This window comes from Stenella coeruleoalba (assembly GCF_951394435.1).
Source record: "Stenella coeruleoalba genome assembly, chromosome: 16".
Taxonomy (NCBI): Eukaryota; Metazoa; Chordata; class Mammalia; order Artiodactyla; family Delphinidae; genus Stenella; species Stenella coeruleoalba.
In genome coordinates this window covers 23,458,397-23,467,899 of record NC_137162.1, presented here as the reverse complement: position 1 = coordinate 23,467,899, position 9,503 = coordinate 23,458,397, and the positions used below count along the sequence as shown (strand labels likewise).

The 9,503-nt window shown below is 37.6% G+C and overlaps 1 protein-coding gene across 11 annotated transcripts in view; it reads left to right on the top strand.

The window, feature by feature from the left end:
• Positions 1-5,214: 5,214 nt before the first annotated feature.
• The window catches only part of LOC307175250 (uncharacterized protein), a 579,209-nt gene continuing 574,920 nt past the window's right edge, over positions 5,215-9,503 (top strand). For all 11 annotated transcript variants that reach the window (XM_079900182.1, XM_079900180.1, XM_079900189.1 and 8 more), the window contains exon 1: positions 5,215-5,312. The gene's annotated coding sequence lies outside the window, so the exon portion shown is untranslated. The remainder of the gene's footprint in view (positions 5,313-9,503) is intronic.

The window sequence follows — 9,503 nt, the reverse complement described above, 5'->3', positions numbered from 1 at the left end:
GCCTCTTTTCCTGACCCAGGAAGGAGCAGGGTAGGTATTGGAGACATCACTTTATGGTCACTCTTTCATAGCTCCCTTCTCCTTCCCTGGGAAGGTGAGTTGTCACCCAATAAACCAGTAGGTTCTTTAAACGTTAAGCACCTACTTGTCTCTTTCTTGCAGTCTCCTAGTCTTGTGCCTGAAGCCCAAGGGGCTTGACAATAGGCAGACCCAGTATTTTCCTTCAGCATTTCGGTCTACAACTGAGGGTTAAGTCTGATTGGCTCCACTCTGCAAGTCTGGCTTTTTTGAATCTAGGAGGAAGGGATAAGAAGCCTCTTTTAGCCTCAGCACAAAGCCACACGTTCCAAAACCAATATTACTTTTATTAAAATTGGTATTTTAATCCCTATTTCACTCAGTTCCCTGTGTATATACTCTGTTAACCTGAACCCTGGAAAGGAATAGGGATAAGAGTCTCTGAACTTCTTTGAACTTCTCCTTGAACTCTCAAAAAACTTTGAGATGTGGTAAAAATTAGAGGTCATGTATATAAGCACCTAGTCTATAACAGGTTCTGAATAAATGGTCTCTTATTATTCAATCATGAGCCAATGAGCAGCCACTGTTTTTGTTTTTTTTATTTTATTTTATTATTATTATTTTTTTTACTGTTTTTAGATACATGGCCAAGAAAAGGAGCTGGTAGAGCTGATCCACGTTTCACTTCAGGGACTGATCAAACCTCATAACTCATTCAGCTAAGATGATTCAGTACCATTATCATACACACACCTTAAACAAGGTGATTATGGGTTTGTTTGTTTGTTGTTTTGTTTTGTTTTGTCATCTAACAGAAGAATGTCCAAGGCCAGAGAAATAATCTACCAAGGAAACTGGCCGACCACCTTGAAATAGCTAGTGATGTGTCCCTTTACTTTGGCTATTGACGGAATAGAGACATACAGTCATAGACGACAGAGCTGGATTTTCAGCCTCCTTGGCACATTTTGTAAGTTGTATTTATTCTTTAGCACCATAGAATTGCTTGAGCTTTACAGTACCCATGGACTTTAGGAAGAGCAGCTACCACAAGCTCCATTTCATAGATAAGGAAACTGAGGCTCAGACAAGAAAAATGATTGGGTCAACCTCCAAGAGCTGGAATCTTCACTCCTTTTCTGTTAGCTCTACACTATGCTGTTTTCTTGGAAAAAATCACATTCATGTGGTTATGCCTAGAATAGCCAGAAATGATTCTGGTTAATAAAATGAAACTATATTAGTGGCATATGGGATAAAATGGCAAGCACACACACACACACACACTCACACACACACACACACACACACACACACACACAAAACCCATATTTCTTTTGTGAGCAAGAGAAAAAGAGAATGATTGTAGATTTTGATTGTGAGAAATATTTAAAATAGCATTTATAGGGAAATTGCTATGTAGCAAATATATTCACATTTTTTTGATATTGTTACCTCAATACATTCATACTGCTCTGTAAAAAAGGAATCCATTACAATTTCTTTACACTGGGTCACAAAGAGGTAAAAGAAGTTGTCCTATGTCCAGTCATAGGGCTGGTCACTGGCAGAGTGCAGATTTTAACCTGAACTGCCCATCTCAAGAGCCTTCATTCTCAATACATCACAATACTGCTCTATTTTTAGGACACCATTTTAAGATGTTAAAAATAACATTTCATTTTTTCTGAAAAAAATTGTCATACGTAATCATCATCATGTTTTTTTGTCATTTTCCCCTATATTTTCTATAACCACACCACCCAGAAAGAGAGAGCAGCAGTTCTCCATTTGGGCTGTAGACAACGCTAACATATTGCTCTCAGTATCCACTTAAGAGAAGAAAGAGCCTTTACTTAAGCAGCACACATCTCTGTCTGTACAGATGATAATGATTAAGCAGCTTTGGAATATGAGGTCACCAAAAATGTGCATGGAACATACACAGACTCACCTATATGAGCCTAGTAATGAAGGAGCCAGGGCAAACATTAAGAGAAAATTCAAACTGTGAGCAACTTTGCCTACTAGTGTACTCAACACTCATCATTCAGTTATGGCCCGGATTGCATATGATTTTGTGAATGTGAATCGACTCTGTGTCCATTCCCATGGAATTTTGGTAGAGTGAAGATCCCTCTACCCTATCTATTATTCCAGTATTTTAAAAGAAACATTTTATTCATACAAACTAGCATAAAATTTAACTACTGTACTTGTTCTCAAACAGTTTCAATTCCAATGTCAGAGGAAAAACCCAGCACTGTTTGAGTTCTGAAAACTTTTTTATTTGAAATAATTATAGATTCACAGGAAGTTGAAAAATAGTAAGAAAGCCCCCACCTATCCTTCACCCAGTTCCTCCCCATGGTTACATCTTAGCTAATTATAGCACAATATCCAAACCATGAAAGTGACATTGGTATAATGCAAGTGTCGTTTTATCACGTGCAGTCTTGTGTAACCACCACTGCAATAAAGTTACAGAGGTATTCCATGGCCACAGTGACCTCCCTCACTCTGCTCCTTTATAATCAGGTTTTATAGTTGGGTTGCCCTAACCCCTGGCAACCACTAATCTTTTTTCCACATCTGTAATTTTGTCATTTTGAGAATGGTAAGTAGATGTATTCATATAGTACGTGGCCTTTGAGATTGACTTTTTTCTCTCAATAGTGCCTTTACAATCCATATAAGTTTTTGCATGTATGAAGTGTTCGTTCTTTTTTTATTGATGAGTAATATTACATGCTAACTTTAATCATGTAGTGTTACATACTACATGAGCCACAGGTTAACCATTCACCTAAGGGATTTTTTTGGTTATTTTCAGTTTTACTCTGTTATAAATAAAAGTTCTATGAACAGTAGTGTACAGGTTTTTGTACAGAAATAAGTTTTCATCTCTCTAGGACAAATGCCCAGGAGTGTGATTGCTGGGTTATCTTGTAAGTGTATATTTAGTTTAGTTTAGCTAGTTTTATTAGTCTTATTATTATTTAGAAACTGCCGAAATATTTTCTAGAATGGGGGTACCATAAATTCTCGCCAACAGTTTATAAGAGGTTAAATTTCTCCTCCTTAGCATCAGCATTTGTATTGTCACTATGTTTTATATGTTTTGTTTCTTTTATATGTGTTGTTCTAAAATGTATGTAGCAATATTTCAACATATTCTTACTTGCATCTGCCTAATAGTGACATTGAATAATTTTTCATGTACCTATTTGCCTCCATATATCGTCTTCATATTTTTTGCCCCATTTCTAATTGAACTATTTGTACTTTTATGTTGAATTTTGAGAGTTCATTATATATTTTAGGTATAAATCCATTGTCAGAGATGTGGTTTGCAAATATTTTTTCCAAGTCTGTAACTTGTCTTTTCATTCTCTTAACATGGTTTTTATAAGAACAAAAGTTTTAACTTTTGATGAAGTACAAATTAGCTTTTTTTGCTTTTATACATAGGGGTTTCGGTGCTTTGTCTAAGAACTCTAGCAAATCCTAATTCCCAAAGATTTTCTCCTATGTGATCTTCTAAAAGTTGTATAATTCTACATCCTACATTTAAATCTATGATCCACTTTGAGTTAATCTTTGTGTAAAGTGTAAGGTTTGAGTTAGGATTTATTATTATTATTACTATTAGCATATCATTGAATTTCCAATTGCTTTAGTACCTTTTGCCAAAAGACTATCATTCTTTCAATGAATTGTTTTGCAACTTTGTCGAAGATCAGGTGACCATACCTGTGTGGCACTATTTGTTAGTTCTCTATTCTATCTATTGATGTCTGTGTGTCTGTTCACCAATTCTTCAGTCTTGATTACTGTAGCTATATAAGAAGTCCTGAAATTGGGTAGAGTGAGTCCTCCCACTTTATTTACATTTTTCTCCAGAATTGTTTTAGCTGTTGTAGCTCCTTTGTCTTTCCAAAAATATTTTAGAATGATCTTATGTCCATAAAAATATTGCTTATATTTTTATGGGAATTGCATTAAACCTGCATATCAATTTGGGGAGAATTTAACATCTTTTCTAGGTTGAGTCTTCCAATCCATAAATATAATGTCTCTCCATAAATATAATATGTCTTTCCAAGCTATCTTTGGTAACTTTCATCAATATTTTTTAGTTTTCACCATGTAAGTACTATACATGTTTTATTAGATTTATACCCAAGTAGTTCATATTTTGAGTGATTATAAATGGTAATATGTTTTAAATTACAGTTTTCACATGTTCATTATTAGTACATAGAAATAAATGATTTTTGTATGTTGAGTTCATATCCTGTGAACTTATTTAGTTTTATTTTTGTAGATTTCTGGGAAATCTATGCCACTTTCATATTACAAGAGTGCTGCTTGGCCCACCTAGTCTTATGATTTGGTTGGTCTGAAAGAATGCAGTTCATAATGGGCAGCTGTGGCCATATCATCATTTGATGTCTCGTGTTCAAAAACTCAATGTCTGTCAGGGTCTAGTAGCATGCCTTGTGCATTTTGAACAGCGTGTAGCTCTCTGCTGCAGATGGATGTGTTGACAACCGCAGAAGGCTGTGCTGCGATGCACCAGGTCAATGGCCGCATCCCACACGCAGGTGGCAATGGTCGATCTCAGCTGGAGTTACTACTTGCTTAATTCTGCAGTTACATTCTTCCCCATCCTATGATCCCTGTTATTTTGGGGGCCATAGTGGTGAATTAAATGAAGGTATGCCAGGGACTGACTTCCTCCTTTATGTATTGGAGGGTGGCACTGTATGTGTCATTTCACCTCTTGAAACTGTGCATAATGATTAGACAAATCCACGTCACCAGCTTCACTAATAAGGTTGTTTGAAGATTTGCATGTCCTCCAAGTAGCCCGTAGTCTAAACAATAAGATGTTTGCCTGAGTTGTTTTCTAGGAACTTGGAGTCAGCTGCGTCTGGTTCAAGCTAAGCTGGTTAATACTGAAGAGGACCACTGACCCTTCAACTGGGCATGTGCCGGTGTCCTCTGGGTGACCTTTTGAATGTGCAGAGCCCTGTAGCTTAGTTAGGCCTGCGCAGAACAATTACCACAGCTTTTCCCCATCACCTTTCCCCATGCCGCCCCCGTTCCCCACGCTTCAGCCCGCCCTGCTTCTTTGTTCGTTAGCGCATAAATACTCCAAGCCACTTTCCTTCCGGGAAGCAGATTTGAGGTTGTTCTCCCCTCTCTACGCTTGGCTGCCTTGCCAATAAACCTTTTTTTTTGCTGCGAACCTCAGCGTCTCAGCGTCTCGGCTTGTTGTGCATACGGTAAGATGAACCTGGTTTGGTAACGCTATTGTTTTTTAATTATTATCTTTTTTTGGTGGGTGAGTGGGTGGCGACGTATCTCCAAAGTATCCATTTACTCTACCCCCAATACAGTAGTTCTTACCCTAAGTCTAGAAACCAATGTTAGGATTCTGACAACTACAAGCATGTCCATTCCAAAAATACTTTTAGAGACCAAGAAAAACCAAGTTTGTGTGTGGACACAGGGGATCCATTGCGAATCAGGCCTGGGCCAGAACTTCATTTATTACCTGCATCCCATATGCTCCCACTCTGACTGGAGGTCATAGGTATCAATGTCAGTTCAGATCATGTGTCTAAAAATCCATATGTCTAATACTCATAATCCTGAATATTTCTCTTTATCTGTGTTCACCTAAGTGACCAAAAAGGTCTCTGAGAAATTATTACTGAATTAACTTGTAGCACTATTTCAGAGACCTTTAAAAAGATCCTATATCTTCTTCATTCTGTGGGTTCTGCGTATGAAAAATGGCTCGGGGCTGGACACTGGTTAAGGGGTCATATTATTTTATTGGTGTGTCCATCCTCAACCTTAAGTTCATCCATTCTTGATTTCATTGGATTGTATAAATTAAGCAGTATCCTCATTGGATGGCCATCTATGTTGCCTCTAGGGATACCATGTTCTCTAATCATCTCCATAGCTCTTTGTAGGTTGGGCCTCTGTGCCACTGATATTGGTGATTACTGAGATCATTGTACCCACTTGATTTAGATGGTAAGGCACTGCTACCTAGCCTCTGTTATTTGGGGACTTTGTCATGTTCTACTGCAGTCAGGGTGCCCGGTTCTATAACAGAATCATACCAGCTGCTCTGCCACCAGTGAGATTCTCAGTGATGCTGGCACCCCTCTCATCAGCACATTCCTTATTACTTTGGTAAAGAGTGCATCTGCTGAACTTTCCTACAGAATATCATCTGCTGGTGTAGTATACAGTTGGCCCTCTGTATCCACAGGTTCCACACCTGCAGAGTCAACCAACCACAGATCAAAAATAGTCGGAAAAAAAAAATTCCAGAAAGTTCCAAAAAGCAAAACTTAAATTTGACACACGCTTGAAATGATTTACATAGCATTTACATTGTATTAACAATTATTTACATATTATTTACATCCTATTAGGTATTATAAGTAACATAGAGATGGTTTAAAATATAGGGGAAGATGTGCTTAGGTTATATGCAAATGCTATGCCATTTTATATAAGGGGCTTTTGGTATCTGCAGGGGTCCTAGAACCAATCCCCCACGGATACCCAGGGATGACTGCATTCAACCTAGAATGGCCACTTCTCTGAGACTTTTGCTGTCGTCTACCATCAGTGATGGATTATAAAGCACCTTGTCTAAATAAAGCCTCTCCTTAGGGCTTCCCTGGTGGCGCAGTGGTTGAGAGTCCGCCTGCCAATGCAGGGGACACGGGTTTGTGCCCCGGTCCGGGAAGATCCCATATGCCGCAGAGTGGCTGAGCCCGTGAGCCATGGGCTGAGCCCGCTGAGCCTGCGTGTCCGGAGCCCGTGCTCCGTAATGGGAGAGGCCACAACAGTGAGAGGCCCGCGTACCGTAAAAAAAAAAAAAAAAAAAAAAAAATAAAGCCTCTCCTTATTCTTCAAGGAAAGTGAGTCTACTGTCTTTTAACAAAAGACAGAGAACTGCTTCAGAAGACCCTGCAGATTGAGGGTAATCCTGGAGTCAAAGGCTCTGAACTTCATCTCCTGTTGCTATTAGAGTGTTGATATTGGTATCAGAGACTTTATAGGATTGAGAATTCAGCCTTCTCTGAAGCTCTATTACTCTTAATTTCTTGACTTGTTTTTGATCATGCAGGAAAACATTGTCTTTAAATGTTATAATGTTAGCTGTAGAGTTTTTGGAGATGTATTCTATCAAGTTGAGATAGGTCCTTTTAATTCCTAGTTTTCTGAGAAGTTTTATCAGAATGAATGTTGGAGTTTGCCAGATATTTCTTTCTGAATCTATTGAGCTGACCCTATGGCATTTCTTCTTTATCTTGGTGATAAAGGTGAATTGTATATTAAACCAAACTTGCCTTCCCAGGATAGCCTCCTGCTTAGTCATGGTGTATTATAATTTTTATATATTGTTGGAATTGATTTGCTAGATTTTAAAAGAGAATTGAGTCTAAGTTCATGAGGGGCATTTGTATACAGCTTTCTTATATCTTTGTAATATCAGGATAATTCTGGTCTCATTAAATGAGTTGGAAAGTGTTTTAAACTCTAATTTGGAGAATAATTTATCTAGATTGCCATTATTTCTCCTTAAATATTTGTTACAATTCAAGAGTGACACCATCTGTGCCCAACGTTTTCATTGTGGAAAGGTTTTTAACTATTAATTCAATTTATTTACTAGATATAGGGCTATTAGTTTATTTCTTCTTGACTGAGTTTTGGTAGTTTATATCTTTCAGTGAATTTGTCCATTTCATCTAAGTTGGTCATTTTATTCTCATAGGTTATTTATAATATTGTTTTATTATCCTTTCAATGTCCTAAGACTCTTTAGTAATATCCCTCCCCTTTCATTTTTATGTTGATATTGATAATTTGTATTGTCGGTCTTTTTTTTTTTTTTAATTCTTCATCAGTCTGGATCTAAGTTTATCCATTGTATTGATCTTTCTCAAAGACATGCTTTTGGTTTCTTTCATTTGTCTGTTTTTCTGTTTTCATTTATTTCCGCTCTTACCTTTAATTTATCTTTGTGTTCCTTTGGGATTAATTTTCTCTAATTTCTTAAAGTGGAAGATTAGCTCATTGCTTTGCAGTCCTACTTTATACAATAGGCAATTAGTGTTATAAAATTTTCTCTAATTACTGCTTTACTTGCATCTCACAAATTTTGATATGTTGTGTTTTCAATTTCATTTAGTTCGAAATAACATCTATTTTAATTTCCTTTTTGACTCAATGGATATATAGAGATATTTGATTTAGTTTCCATATTTGATGGATTTTTAAGACAGTATTGTTATTGATTTCTAATTTATTTCCATTACAGTCAGAATATACTTTTCTCATTTATGTCTGGTTATGATGAATGATTTTTCAATTGAATCCTGGACGTTTTGGAGTTTATGTTAGGAGATTCTAAATCCTGTTTAAATCTTCTGTTTTAGCAAGAAGCAATCCCATTTAGCTTTAGCAGGTATGCTGTCCCACTTTTGTGATCTATTGTTTCAATGACAATTTGGTTTTGAAACCTTGCAATGCTATCATGGTCTGCTTTGTTCACCTGGTGCCACTGGGGCTTCTGCTCCATCCCAGCTGATGCTGCCTGCAGAGGCAAAGTGCATTTCCCTGTGCCTAGGTGCTGCCAGGTGAGGAATAGGAGGTGCCTCACCTATGGTTCAATGACTGCTTTCTTGGGTCAGTCCTCCAGGCTGCCTAGTGCTGATGAGATTTGCACTGGATCTCTGCTGGTGTCAACTGCTGGGACAGAAGGTGCTTACTTGAGTCTCTTTCTTTTGGAGGTGGGAATGTCAGAAGATGTTGGTCCTGGGTCATATTCTGTTCTTAGGTGGATGGCAAGGAGATGTCAGTCTTCTGTCTCCTTCTGACACAACGTGTAAGGGTGGGAAACACTGGGCGTCTGCTGTTTCAAGTGCAAGTGGAGCAGGCCTACCTACTCCCACTTTAGCAGGAATTTGGGGGATGGAGTTCCTTTCTGGCAAGTTCTTGCTCTGCTGGTGCAGGTGGAGTGGGCTACTTGAAGTGGCTGGGCAGAGCAGGATCTGGGACAGGGAAAAATGAGTCTATGTCATTTTCTCTGAGACCAGATGTCTAGGTTTCGTTTACTTTTTTATTTATTATAAAATGAACAATGCATTGTCACAATTTTTGCTTTAGACCTTTAATGATATTGTGTAAAAATAAGAGAGAAATGATATAGTTACAAATTTACCATTTCTGGTGCTCTATCACTTTTCTTTTGCCTTAAGGAGTTCGTTTAATATTTCTTGTAGTAAAATCTATTAAATTCTTTAAGCTTTTGCATGTCTGAAAATGGATTCACCTTGGTATAGAACTCTTAGAATTCCAGGTTCAGAGGTTTTTTTGTTTCTATTCCTGCAGAACTTTAAAATTGTTCTCTACTGTCTTCTGGCTTGCGTTGTTTCCAA